The sequence below is a fragment of the Aquarana catesbeiana genome, linkage group LG12, assembly GCF_042186555.1.
Source record: "Aquarana catesbeiana isolate 2022-GZ linkage group LG12, ASM4218655v1, whole genome shotgun sequence".
In the NCBI taxonomy this organism is placed as follows: Eukaryota; Metazoa; Chordata; class Amphibia; order Anura; family Ranidae; genus Aquarana; species Aquarana catesbeiana.
The window spans coordinates 36,599,678-36,614,070 of NC_133335.1; the positions used below are offsets into that span (position 1 = coordinate 36,599,678).

A 14,393-nucleotide genomic window follows, 5' to 3' on the forward strand; every position below is an offset into this window, starting at 1 on the left:
AAAAGTCTCAGTTTTCAGTAACAGCATACTGTTCTTCAGGATAAAGGTCTCAATGAGAAGGCTAATAGTGTTACTTTAATAATATTCAGGGATTGGAAGCCTGGTCCCCAGCCAGGTCTTACCAAAAAGAATAAGGAGCAAATGGACCATCTTGGTACAGTACAATAAGGATAAATTCAAAATTATGAACAATTGTATAAAATAGTACAAAAGTTTATTGATACATAACACGACAGAAAATATCAATAGTGAATTAAAAACATAGGTGACAGTCCAACTAGTTTCGTGGACTAGGCCGCTTCATCAGGGAGGTATCTGCAATTTGATTAGCACATGATCTATAACAATGTGATTAATCACGTGCAACAAAACAATATTTAAAGCAATATATCAATTAAGCTTTACTGGTGACGCCCTGTGTCTGGTGTGTACCGGGATTCGGGTAAGCAGTCTTGCATCTGCCCCTATGTAACATTTGAATATTGCTTAATTGCTCTTAATTTTGTTTTATTGTATGTGATTAATTACCGTATATACTCAAGTATAAGTCGTTCCGAGTATAAGTCGAGGCCCTAATTTACCACAAAAAAAAATGGGAAAAACTTATTGACCCGAGTATAAGACGAGGGTGAGAAATGCACAGCTACTGTAAGTGGAAAAGAGGGTCAACAATGCCCATTTGCAGCCTCACTGTGCCCATTTGCAGCCATAGGTCCCCCGAACTTCAAACTCGGTAGTTAAGTGTTCCTAGATGCCCCCTAGCTGCAGCCAAAATTTGGGGTCTCTGAACCCAAAGTGTCCCGAAATGACATTGCTGCAGATGGACACAGTTGACCGACTTTGGGTCCCCATATCTCGGGGCCACTTAGTGCTAGGAACCCCACATTTGGTGTGCAAACCCAGTGGAACTAGCAACATAAAATATCCAAAGCTGGGATTTCTAGCTCCAAGTGGCCCCGAGATACAGGGCCCCAAAAATCGGTTCAGAAAATGTCAAGCACTTTTCTGCAGCAGAGAATGACATTTTCCGAACCTATTTTGGGGCCCTGTATCTCGGGGCCACTTGGTGCTAGGAACCCCAGCTTTGGATATGTTATGGTACCAGGTCCACTGGGTTTGCACACCAAATTTGGGGTTCCTAGCACCAAGCGGCCTTGAGATACGGGGCCCCAAATTCGGTTCAGAAAATGTCACGCACTTTTCTGCAGCAGAGAATGACATTTTCCGAACCGATTTTGGGGCCCCGTATCTCAGGGCCACTTGGTGATAGGACCTCCAGCTTAGAGATACGGGGCCCCAAAGTCGGTTCGGAAAATGAAATTTTTTGCTGCAGAAAAGTGCTTGACTCGAGTATAAGTCGAGGGGGGCACTTTCAGCACAAAAAAATGTGCTGAAAATTTCGACTTATACTCGAGTATATACGGTACATTGTTATTGATCATGTGCTAATCAAATTGCAGATACTTGGACTGTCACCTATGTTTTTCATTTACTATTGATATTTTCTGTCGTGTTATGTATCAATAAACTTTTGTACTATTTTATACGATTGTTCATATATTTGAATTTATCCTTATTGTACTGTGCCGAGATAGTCCATTTGCCCCTTATTCTTTTTGGTGAGACCTGGCTGGGGACCAGGCTTCCAATCCCTGAATATTATTGCAGTAACACTATTAGCCTTCTCATTGAGACCTTTATCCTGAAGAACAGTATGCTGTTACTGAAAACTGAGACTTTTTTTATATATATATTGTAACCTTTTGGTTAGGATGACTTAAACAATTTTGAAGTGAAAGAAAAAAAATAATAATACGAGGAAAATGAAATTTTATCCAAATAATAGAAATGTGCTCAATTCAATAAATGTAGACAAGTAAGCAACTTAGTCAGATTTTCTGCATGTACAGATCTGTAGACAACATTTCCTGAAGGCATCATGCATGTACAGTCACCCAACAACTGAAACATGTGGCTAGTGGAACTCCATCAAATTTTTGCTCGTTTTTATTCAATACAGGAAAGGCGGGGGGGGGGGGGGCACTGAATTATTTATTCAGTGTTGATAATATAAAACTAACTCATGCTTTAGGAAAAAACATAGAAATCCAAAGCCTCGCTGTGGTAAATATAGAAAAGAGCAGTTCTTGCTGCAGTACTCACCTTGTAGTTTAGTTCTAAGGTTAGAACAACTTTAGGATCGTTACCACTGGCTTGGTCTCAGTTAGGGAGATTTCATCTTGCTTCCTATCACAGTGTCACTAGGAAACTAGGAAAGGAATCTCCCTAAGGGGGACGCAGACAACTTAAAAACCTGACAGGGGTTCTAATCTGTATTCAATATATTTTCAAAAAATCATAAAAAAGTGTGCCCCCCCCCTTCCTTTTTTTTTTTTTCTCTCTCTCTCTTCTACCCCTTTTCTCTGTTTATTATTATTATTATACAGGATTTATATAGCGCCAACAGTTTGCACAGTGCTTTACAACATGGGGGCAGACAGGACACTTACAATACAAATCAATACAGGAAGGATCAGAGGGCCCTGCTCATTAGAGCTTACAATCTCTCCTCTTGCCTTCCATTCCTCTGCTCATTACCATCTCTGGGCTTACGTTTGCCCATGTCACTTCCTATCCACAGCATGCCCCTAAGTCCTCGGACTTAGGTCGCTTCTGCTACCATGCAGCTAGTGCCGCAAGATCACAATCTTTACTGTTATCTTTTTATTACCATCCCTCCCTGACCCCCCACCACGTGGGTTGCAAGTTGATTTGCCCTCCCCTTTAGGCCCCCAGGCTTAGGCGACCTACATGGACCTTTGGCTCATTTTGTTAGGTTGCACAGTGGACATTTTGCACACTGGTTGAACATGCCTTAGCCCATGTCTTTATGCTATGCACTGTGCAATGTACCTCCTGCGTGGGTGATCGGTTGTCATGTTACCTTATTTTCTACAATTAAAAATATTGTACCAGAAAAAAGTGCGTTACCATTGGAGAGATCTCAAATTTCAATGATCATCATTTCTGGGACAGAAGGTGACCCAAATTGTCTCCAGTGGGGACACAGACAAAAATACTGGAGATCCAACCCTACTCCACTCTGTCCAAAATAAAAAAAGGTTTCAGCTGCTGGAGGTGCCAGGAGGGAACAGGAACACTTCTACATATTTTTTGGTGCTGCCCTAAAATTGAAAAATTCTGGAAGGAGGTGAGGAGGACCACTCAGGAGTTCACTGACTTTGAGATCCCAGACGACCCGGCCTTCTTTCTGTTGCATGTGTCGTCCATCCCAGAGAAAATATACAAAAAGTCCATAATACGTCACCGGTTAAATGCCGCCAAATCCTGCATACCTTTGAATTGGAAAAACCCTCATCCCCCTACTATAGGCTGTTGGATTCAAAAGGTAGAAGAAATTAACAAAATGGAAGATTTGATATTAACAGCACAACACAAACAGGAAAAATATTCCAAAACTTGGAGACTTTGGAATATGTTCATTTTCTCTGATGAAGGGAAAGCCCTGCTGGGCCCATAACCGGCCCAAAACCAGTTACCACTGGCATACTGTCTTTATGGGGAGCCACGGAACTCCTCGGGCTCCCCAATATCCCCTCTCCTGACCCCATCATACCCCCCTTCTTTTTTTTCTCTCTCTCTCCCCTCCTCTCTTTCTTTCTTAACTGTTCTATTTCCCAACTCTATCCCAATCTTGTGTATCATTAAAAAATAGGGAAAAGGTAGTTCTATGCCCCATTCATAGGACTGTTTTCATGTACATACCCACCTGTAGATACAAGAGTGAATTGCGGAATTAATATCAGTGATGTTTTAATGACGTGTCTGACTCTCAGTCTGCCTTACATATGTACCTTTCATGTTTATGTAAACACAAGACTTTTTTTCAGGGGGAACTTGGTGGAACTCAGTTCTACCACCTCTGGCTCAGTCCCTTGGGGGGGCCTGTTCACCACAATCACTTGTAAACAAAGAAGTCTGGTTTCTGTGTTTACAAGTGACAGCTCTGCACTCTGTGTGTAACCCCCCTGAACTCTACACTCTGTATGTAATGCAATCCTGGTATTTAATGCCCCTTTAAGACCCTCATACTGTTTGTGAAATTTGACTGACCACACCCACTATTTGATGTCATTTGGAGGGTGTGTGTGGGTGGAGGGGTTTTGGGGGGCCGTGGTTGAGTTCCAGCACCTATTGTTTGAGAAAAAAAGCCCTGTGTAAACAATTGTACAAAATAGTAATGAAATGATGGACCTGCCTTTTCCTGATTCCTATAAATTAAAAAAAAAAAGGTTTCAGATGGAGTTTACTCCACCAAACATAACCGCAGTTTGTTTTCTTACAAAGTACACAGATCAGTCACATCAATCCTATCCCCGGCCCATACAACCTTAACACAATACATTACAACACAGTAAAGCCAGTTTTGGAGGAAGCCCATTGGCCTACTGGTATCTTTTTGGGTTTGGTGTGGGAAACCATGCCTGTGCAGGGAGACAATATAAAACTCCATTTTTGATTTGCTAGTAGAAAGTAAACCCAGGACCCCAGCGTTTCGAGGATTCAGTGCTACCCAATGTAGCATTTTTCTGCTCTCATTTAGCAGATTTTCTTAGCATCATTTTTGCTGGAAATGCACCAATACTTCAGCTTTTTGTACTGCGTTTTAGATGTCCGAATCCCCTATACAGTATACAGAGTGTTTATATAGGAGTTATAAAAAACACTCTCTGCAAACTGACAATCGCAACCAGGAAAGGAAAGCCAACATCTTTCATGACCCTTCTCGCAGCGTGCGATGTGCTGTCAATCAGCATCAAATGCTAGAAAGGCACCGGAACATTCTATCAAAATGATAGGCGGCTGAGAATCTGCCAATTAGCTGCTGTCTTTTTCTCCTTGTCAAAAAGGTTTATTGATTGCACAATAAAATGAAAGTCCATTGGTTACATGTACAAGGATGTATAAACATAAGCTCTTTGTTAAACAATAAAACAAATTATACATATATAGGTAACATTGTATGGTATTGTTTGCATTAAACTTCATCACATACATTTAATTAATTAATTAATTAATTAATTAACTGCTCTATGTTACTTTATCTGATAAGTTTGAAAGTTGTAACTATAAATATCTAACAAAAGATATCTTAAAAAAACTTAGTACATATATCGGTCTAGTATGTATTAATATAGAGCAGATATGGATGAACAAATATGGTACCATAACATAAAATGAGATAAAAAAAAAAAAGAGGAGTAAGAGAAAAGGAAGGAGAAGAAAGAATAGATAAAGAGTAAGTTCACAAGGTCGGTCCAGGTACCAGAGCATGGTTCTGCGGCTGCTGTCTTTTTCTAAGGCAAGGAAGGAACCATGATAAATAGTTACATTCAGTCATGTAAATTGATCATTTTACGTAAAATATCTGTCTGTTCCATTGTCCTTTGTGTAAAATGTACGGAATGTTCGGTGTGTTGGAGGGCCATCACATATCTCCCAACTTTCCGAGGTGGGCTGGATTACAAAAATTATGGTATAAAATCCACTGATCCTTTTTTTTTTTTTGTTATGCCGCGTACATGCGGTCGGATTTTCCGAGGGGAAATGTTCGATGTGAGCTTGTTGTTGGAAATTCCGACCGTGTGTAGGCTCCATCGGACATTTTCCGTCGGAATTTCCGACAAACAAAATTTGAGATCTGGTTCTCAAATTTTCCGACAACAAAATCTGTTGTCAGAAATTCCGATCGTGTGTACACAATTTCGACGCACAAAGTTCCACGCATGCTCAGAATCAAGCAGAAGAGCCGCACTGGCTATTGAACTTCATTTTTCTCGGCTCGTCGTACGTCACCGCGTTCTTGGCGTTCGGAATTTCCGACAACATTTGTGCGACCGTGTGTATGCAAGACAAGTTTCAGCCAACATTCGTCGGAAATAAATCCACAGTTTTGTTGTCGGAAAATCCTATCGTGTGTACATAGCATTATGCCCTGTACACACGATCGGACTTTCAGACGGAAAATGTGCGATCGGAGCTTGTTGTCGGAAATTCCGACCGTGTGTGGGCTCCATCGGATTTTTTCCATCGGAATTTCCGACACACAAAGTTTGAGAGCTGGATCTAAAATCTTCCGACAACAAAATCCTTTCGCGTAAATTCCGATCGTGTGTAGACAATTCCGACTCACAAAGCGCCAGGCATGCTCAGAATCAAGCAGAAGAGCCACACTGGCTATTGATCTTCATTTTTCACGGCTCTTTGTACGTGTTGTACATCACCGCGTTGGCGTTCGGAATTTCCGACCAACTTTGTGTGACCGTGTGTATGCAAGACAAGTTTGAGCCAACATCCGTCTGAAAAAATCAGATGGATTTTGTTGTCAGAATGTGCGATTGTGTGTACGCGGTAATAGGATTCCTTACTAGAGGGTGGGGGAGAAATTTGGTGTAAAATAACCAGTTGGTAGTTAAACAACACAGTTCTGTATAGAGGTCCATACATCAGATCAAGAGGGACAATGGAGAAGGAGAGACAGACACAAGGATCTGCTTCCAAAAAAGAGACAGGAGCGTAGGGTTTCTGCAGGCCGATAATTCAAATCATATGAAACAGGCCATTACAATACCTGAAAGAATCTGCAATCACACTGACCATTGCGCATGCATTTTATCAGGAATGATTTTAAAGTAGAACTCCAGCCAAATCCATTCCCCTCATTGCTTTTCCAGTGACAAGACAGGTAGTGAGGGGAAATCCTCCCAATGGGGTCATAGAAAGCAATAAAAGTCTAAACCGGAAAACAAAAAACTAAACTAGAAAAGAAAACTAAAGAGAAAAATAAAGTTTTGAGTGGAGTTGCACTTTCAGAGCCACAGAAAAGGAATTATTAGTGACAAGAAGTAATATGTATTTAAAGAAAGGTACTAGGAGAATGTATATCGATCGGTGAGCTTTATTCCGTCTAGTACTTTGTACTTTAGTAACACACACCTAGGTATTTGCACAATATCACAATGTATGTTTTATTCTAAAGCTTTAAATTGATTTTTTTTTTTGTTTGTTCCAGATAGAATAGGGAAAGGTTAGATTCGGTCAAGTTTTTATTGCTGTAACCATATCAGGGAAAATAGTCCTCATTTCCAGTGCGATTACAAGAACAGGAGGTTTAACCACTTCAATACAGGGCAGTTATACCCCCTTCCTGCCCAGACTTCAGCGCTCTCACACTTTGAATGCCAATTACTCAGTCATGCGACGCTGTACCCAAACAAAATTTTTATCATTTTTTTTCACACAAATGGAGCTTTCTTTTGGTGGTATTTAATCACCACTGGGTTTTTTATTTTTTGCGACATAAGTGAAAAAAGAGTGAAAATTTTGAAAAAAAAAACAACTGTTTTTTTTTTTTAGTTTCTATGATAATATTTTGCAAAAAAGTCATTTTTGTTGGCCCAAATCTATACTGCTACATATCTTTGGTAAAAATAACCCAAATAAGTGTATATTATTTGGTCTGTGTGAAAGTAAAGGCCCATACGCACGATACGAAAATCGGATGGAAAAATTCATATGAAGAGCTGTCTGCCGATTTTCGGATCGTTAGTACGGTGCTTTTGACAGCCGATGTCGCTTTTTTGTCAGATAAAAGCTGGATGTGCAGACTATAACATTTTTGTCGGATGTGAACTCAACGTCCCATTTTAATTTCATCAGTACGGTTTTGGTACAAAAAAAATCGTAAGCGCAAGACTATTGCATGCTCAGAAACGAAAGAATACATCCAAAACTATTCAACACGATACGTCACTTCTGACATTGTATTCTGTCGTACGAACATTTTCGCATTGTGAGTAACCTCTTCACTTTCGACATGAGACTAGCATGCCACAAAAAACGGACGTTCGACCGTCTTAAAATCTAATCATGTGTACGAGGCTTTAGAGTCTACAAGCTATGGTGCCAATCATTGAAAAGCGCCGTGCACGAAGACAGTGCACGAAGACAGTGCATGTGACCGGCTGTGATTGGACACAGCCGGTCACGTGGTAAAGAGTTATTTTTATTGGCTCTTTCCACTGATCTGGGATGGGCTGTGTCCCAAGAGGCACACCCCACCCCCGATCGCTGTCCCCGGGGGCCCGCAGGAGCGGCGAGAACGGTAGGACGTCATATGACATCCACCCGGGATGGGAGAGTGTTCCTGCCGGCGTCATTTTACTATGGCCCGGTATGGAGCTGGTTAAGATGTTCCCTTTTTTATCCAAAGCTAAAGTATACAATTTTTTTAGGTTTAAAGAATATGTAAACCAAACATTATTATAGTCCTGATATGCGACTGCTGTCCCATGTACTTGTATGAGAAAGTATCCTGTTCTCTTTGTATTGCTTCCTTTATGTGAAATCACTGGTAATTCTGCCAGTCCCTCCGCTTTCATATTAAAAACTGTCCACACTAGGCATGAGAGCACCGCATAGGCAGTTCTCTAGCTATGTTGGTAACTCAGCCTGCTCTCCTCCAAAGAGTTGTGCTGGCAGGTTGTCCCCTCTGCCCAGCCATTCATTGGGAAGATCAGTGTGTTGCTGCTTCTCCCCCAGCTCTCTGGGCTCCCTATGCAGCTGAGAACAGAGGGAATGTGATCCCTTATAAAAAAGGGAGAAAATATATTTATAATGTTTTAAATATACACAAATGTTTTCATTTCTATTTTAAACTAAATAGTTTTTTGTTTTGTTTTTACAAGGTGAGGGTTTAAGTTTAGATAAATAAATAAATAAAAAAGTGATATTTTATTTTTATGGTGAAATTTGGTTGGCTTGGTTACTGACTGGTTTCTAATATCTTGGGGTGAGATCTCTCTGCTCCTCCTTAGTCTTATTACTTCTGCTACAGAAAGATGCATGGAGATCCTTGCACCTCTTGTTGTATTCCTTATAATGTAAAACAAATGACACAATGTCATCACCAATCTTGGAAGTACAGGAATGTAACCAACAGGGTTCCTAAAAAGGCAAATAAACTGTCATTTACTATAATGCCGCGTACACACGAGCGGGCTTTTCAACCGAACTGGTCCGACGGTCTATCTGACGGACTTTCGGCAGACTTCCGATGGACTTTCCCAACGAACGGACTTGGCTACACATGATCACACCAAAGTCTGACAGATTCGTACGTGATGACATACGACCGGACTAAAAAAAGGAAGTTGATAGCCAGTAGCCAATAGCTGCCCTAGCGTGGGTTTTCGTCCGCCGGACTAGCATACAGACGAGCGGACTTTTCGACCGGACTCGAGTCCGTTGGAAAGATTTGAAACATGTTCCAAATCTAATGTCCGTCAGATTTTCGACTGAAAAAGTCTGCTGCAGGTCCGATGAAGCCCACACACGGTCGAATTGCCCGCCAGACTCGGCCCGTCGGACCAGTCCGGTCGAAAAGTCCGCCCGTGTGTACAGGGCATTACTCTCCAGAACCTACCAAAAGCTGAAATATCAGTTTATGTGGTTCATCACTTTAAACAGTAATTGTCATATTTTGCCATTATTCTCTGCATGCCCAATGATGTTTACAACCCAGGTGATAATGATTTATCTTGTAATGAATTGGAGACAAGGAAGAGAGTATGAGTGACTTCCACCTTTAATTGTAAAAAACTGTTGTAGAGTCTAAGCTGGTAAACCTAGGTTATAAAACCCACCACATTTAGAAAAGAGGTCAAGTTTGGTCCCCCCCCTGCCCCAAGCCTAATGGTCATTGAGGCTGTCCATTGCATTCATGGTCCAACAGTGAGGTGCCAGAGATGGGAGAGGGTGGAGAAAGACTTTCAGAGATTTGGGGCTATCAGCTCTCCCCAGCAGATGTAGAAAGCAACGTACACTCATAATTGTAGTTGAATTTTGATATCACAACAGGTTTACTTTAAAGTGTAATATTTCTCTAAGTTTTTTTCAGGACGGGGTGAAGGTAGTAGATGAGTTTAGGCAGAACATGGAATTTAAGCAGGAGAAACTATTTTAGGATAAGAGAATATGGTTTGGCTCTTTACACTAAAGAAGCCAGGTTGACTGCTAGATGAAATAGATGCTAATCAAGGAATGGCTGAAGAAACAAAGCATTCCACTCAGACCTATCACAGGTAATAAATGTGCACAATCAGTTAAAATTCAGATAATGTGGCCTTCATCTGAATAACCCCTTCACGGCAATATTCATTCGTGGCTTGAAGGGGTTATACCCGGGTGATGCCTGCAGCTGCAGGCATCATCCCCGGTACCGTTTTTAGAGCCAGCCAGGGTGGATAAAAATCAATGATTTTTTTTTTTTAAAAATCAGATTTTTTAAAATTTAAATCAGATTTTTTTTTTATCTAAATCTGATTTTTTTTTTTAATCAAATTTATTTTAATAAAATGCTTTTAGAGTAAAAATCTATCTAAAGATAGTTTTCTATTTAAGACGTTAATAATTTAGTTTATTCAGCATGAAATGGAGCTTATTTATGTAGCCTGAGGCTGGATATTCTGCAACATTTACATTTTTGGTAAACTCATTCAATGAATTCAAGCTTTGCAAGCAGAGATAACATGCACTGCATTGATGCATTCACACAATTGCACAGTAACCATGAGATAAAACAGAGTTCAGGAATATTCCTTTATCCTATTGTTTTGCAAATCTACATACACTGGAAACTGTATGATTGAATCGGTTCTGATATCGCTGTTTTACTAAGCTGACAGCTTCTTATTCTAAATCGGAAAAATTCATTTTGTTTGCAAATATTAGAGATTCTAACTACCAGCAAGAATAAGTCCTTACATTTAAAGAGTCATTTCAGATCCATCGTGGCAGTGCCTGTTAGCGGCATCCCCTCACCTGCTGCCTCCATGTCCCTCCCCTTATTGTGCCGCATCACCAGCCGTCCCATTAAAGTGAATGGAACTGTCGCTGAGTCAACAGCGGGTCAGAGGAGGAGCCAACAGCGGGTCAGAGGAGGAGCTGCTGCGGGACAGAGATGACAGTTGCTCTTTAAAAATTATGACTTCAATTAAATTGAGTTGATTTAAATCAAGCCTTTTTACTAGGGATTTAAATCATGATTTAAATCGACTTGATTTAAGTCAAATCCACCCTGGAACCAGCGGTTGGCTTTTTAGTGATAACAACCGATGCGGTTAAAAGCCACTCAAGTGTTATCCTAAAGTAACAGGAGGGGACGCCCCCCCTTCCCGCCACCTTCCGCTGCTCTTCCCGGGCCTCCCGTTCCACCGGAAGACCTGAGCCACCATTCAGCGCGTCTGCCGCCTAGACTGAGACGCGTATGAAGCTGAATTCGGCTCTCCGATGTAAAATCCCGGAAGCGACGTCACAATGTCACTTCCAGTTTACTCGGCTGCCAATGGCGCCATTTTAAAAATAAAATTACAGTATTTAGAATTGCAGATTTTGGCAATCTGAATACTTTTAAGTGCAAAGGAGGGATTTGGGGTCTTTAAGACCCCCGATCCCTCCATAAAGAGTACCTGTCACCACCTATTACTCTCACAAGGGATGTTTATATTCCCTGTGACAGCAATAAAAGTGATCAGATTTTTTTTTAAAAAGGGACAATGTTAAAAAAATAAAATAAAATAAAATAAAATAAATAAGAAAAAATATTACAATTTTTTTTAAAGCACCCCCGTCCCCACCAGCTCGCGCAGCAAAGAAAACACATACGCAAGTCGCACCCACAAATGTAAACGATGTTCAAATCACACATGTGAGGTATCGCCGCGATCGTCAGAGTGGGAGCAATAATTCTGAGGGGAAATCCCTTCAAACTGAGGGAATCCAGGTGTGTCAACAGGGCCACCAGAACTAGTGTCCACATTGGAAGATTTCCCCTCTATTAGCGTTCTAATGTCAACCCAAAATTTGGCATTTTCTTTTACTTTCACGTTTGATGATAAGGGTAAACAGGACAAATAGAGAGGGTGAATCTCCCTAAAGGGGACACAGACAGCAATAAAAGCCTAACAGGGGTTCTAATCCCTCTCCACTCCATCCAAAACTAATGTAAAAGTTACACTTTAATTACTAAGATACCATAGATACTAAGATACTATAGGTACTTTTCTAAAGGGTTAAATGCCAAACGGTTTTTCCCAAGTCTGATAAAATTTGGAATAAGTGCAGACATGTACTGGCCATCGGGACTACCGGGAGTTTCCCTGTGGGCCGATGGCTCAGTGGACCGGTTTCAGTGACAGCCTCAGCCTGTCAAAGTAATGGCTCCGCGGCTTCTGCCGCACCGAACATCCTCAGCTGTTCCCTGTGACCTCCTTTTCCGTGTCCTCCTCCTCTGCCCCCAGTGTGCTCCGGCCGCTCCTCCGGTCCCCTGTCCTCCTACGCCCATGTGCTCCGGCCACTCCTCCAGCCTCCTGTCCTTCTCCTCCACCCCCGTGTGCTCTGGTACCTCCTCCGGTGCCCTGTCCTTCTCCTCTGCCCTGTGTGCACGGGCCACTCCTCCGGTCCCCTGTCCTTCTCCTCCGCCCTGTGTGCTCCAGATGCTCCTCCGGTCCCCTGTCCTTCTCCTCCGCCCCTGTGCGCTCCAGTCAATCTTCCAGTCCCCAGTCCCCTATCCTGTCCCTGTCCTTATCCTCCGCCACTGTGTGCTCCGGCCGCTCCTCCGGTCCCCTGTCCTTCTCCTCCGCCCCTGTGTGCTCCAGTCGCTCCTCCAGTCTCCTGTCCTTCTTCTTTGCCCCCGCGTGCTCTGGCCGCTCCTCCGGTCCCCTGTCCTTCTCCTCCGCCCCCCTCGTCCCCCGCATCCGGCTTCCCTCTTCTCCTCTCCCGCCGGCTGCTGGGGAGAAGTGTCAGGATGCAGAGAGGAGAAAGGGGCCAGTAAATATATAATTTACCTGCCCCTTCCTTTTCTCAATTGGACACAGTGAGCAATCACTTCTGTGTCTTTTGATAACTGAGCAGAGTAAACTCTGTATCAGTTTATGAATAAACGGGAGCCTCTGTCTCCCGTCCATTCTCCTCCGCTCCCATGTGCTCCAGGCGCTCCTCTGGTCCCGTGTCCTTCTCCTCTGCCCCTGTGTGCTCCACCACTCCTCCGGGCCCCCTGTCCTTCTCCTCCACCCCCGTGTGCTCCGGTACCTCCTCCGGTCCCCTGTCCTTCTCCTCCGCCCTGTGTGCTCGGGCCACTCCTCTGGTCCCCTGTCCTTCTCCTCCACCCCGTGTGCTCCAGATGCTCCTCCGGTCCCCTGTCCTTCTCCTCTGCCCCGTGTGCTCCAGCCGCTCCTCCGGTCCCCTGTCCTTCTCCTCTGCCCCGTGTGCTCCGGTCACTCCTCCGGTCCCCTGTCCTTCTCCTCCGCCCCGTGTGCTTACGGCCGCTCCTCCGGTCCCCTGTCCTTCTCCTCCACCCCTGTGTGCTCCGGCTGCTCCTCCGGTCCCCTGTCCTTCTCCTCCGCCCCGTGTGCTCCGGCCGCTCCTCTGGTCCCCTGTCCTTCTCCTCCACCCCTGTGTGCTCCGGCCGCTCCTCCGGTCCCCTGTCCTTCTCCTCCTCCCCCCTCATCCCCCACATCCGGCTTCCCTCCTCTCCTCTCCTGCCGGATGCTGAGGAGAAGTGTCAGGATGCAGAGTGGAGGAAGGGGCCGGTAAATATATGATTTACCGGCCCCTTCCTTTTCTCAAATGGACACAGTGAGCGATCACTCCTGTGTCTTTTGATAACTGAGCAGAGTAAACTCTGTATCAGTTTATGAATGAATGGGAGCCGTTGTCTCCTGTCCATTCATCTTCAATGCTTAGACAGCAGACTGGGGAATCTGTGTCCTCAGTCCCTTTCTCTGTCTCAAAGGGTAGATGTCAGGGGTCTGTTTAGACCCCCGATATCTCACCAAAGCCCACCAACAGGGCTGATAGAAAAAAAAATAATTGCAATTAATATTAAAAAATTTTAAAAAATATATATAAAAAAAAAAAAATTGGAAAAAATATACAAAATAATAAACTACTGACACCACTACCCCTCCCCCCCCCCCCCCTACCGACACTGTCCACTGCCTCAACCCCCCCCCCCCCCCAAAAAAAAAGCATTGTAATTTTTTTTAAAACAAATAAAAAATTGTAAAAAAAAATAAATAAAAATAAAAAACTACTGACACTATTCACTGCCCTATACCCTACCCCCTTCCCCAGAAGCACTGTGGGAAAAAAATATTTAAATTTATTTTAAAAAGTAATAAATAACAAAATTGTCAAGAATAAAATATAAAATAATAAAAACAAAAAACTACTGACACCGTCCACTGCCCTACTGACATTGACAATTGTAAAAAATTATTTAAAAAATAATGATGTTAGTCCTCCCACTTTAC

At 42.9% G+C, this 14,393-nt stretch overlaps 1 protein-coding gene across 1 annotated transcript in view; it reads left to right on the plus strand.

Annotated features, from left to right (window-relative positions):
- The window catches only part of APCDD1L (APC down-regulated 1 like), a 113,220-nt gene that overhangs the window by 7,376 nt on the left and 91,451 nt on the right, over positions 1-14,393 (plus strand). The window lies entirely within an intron of this gene.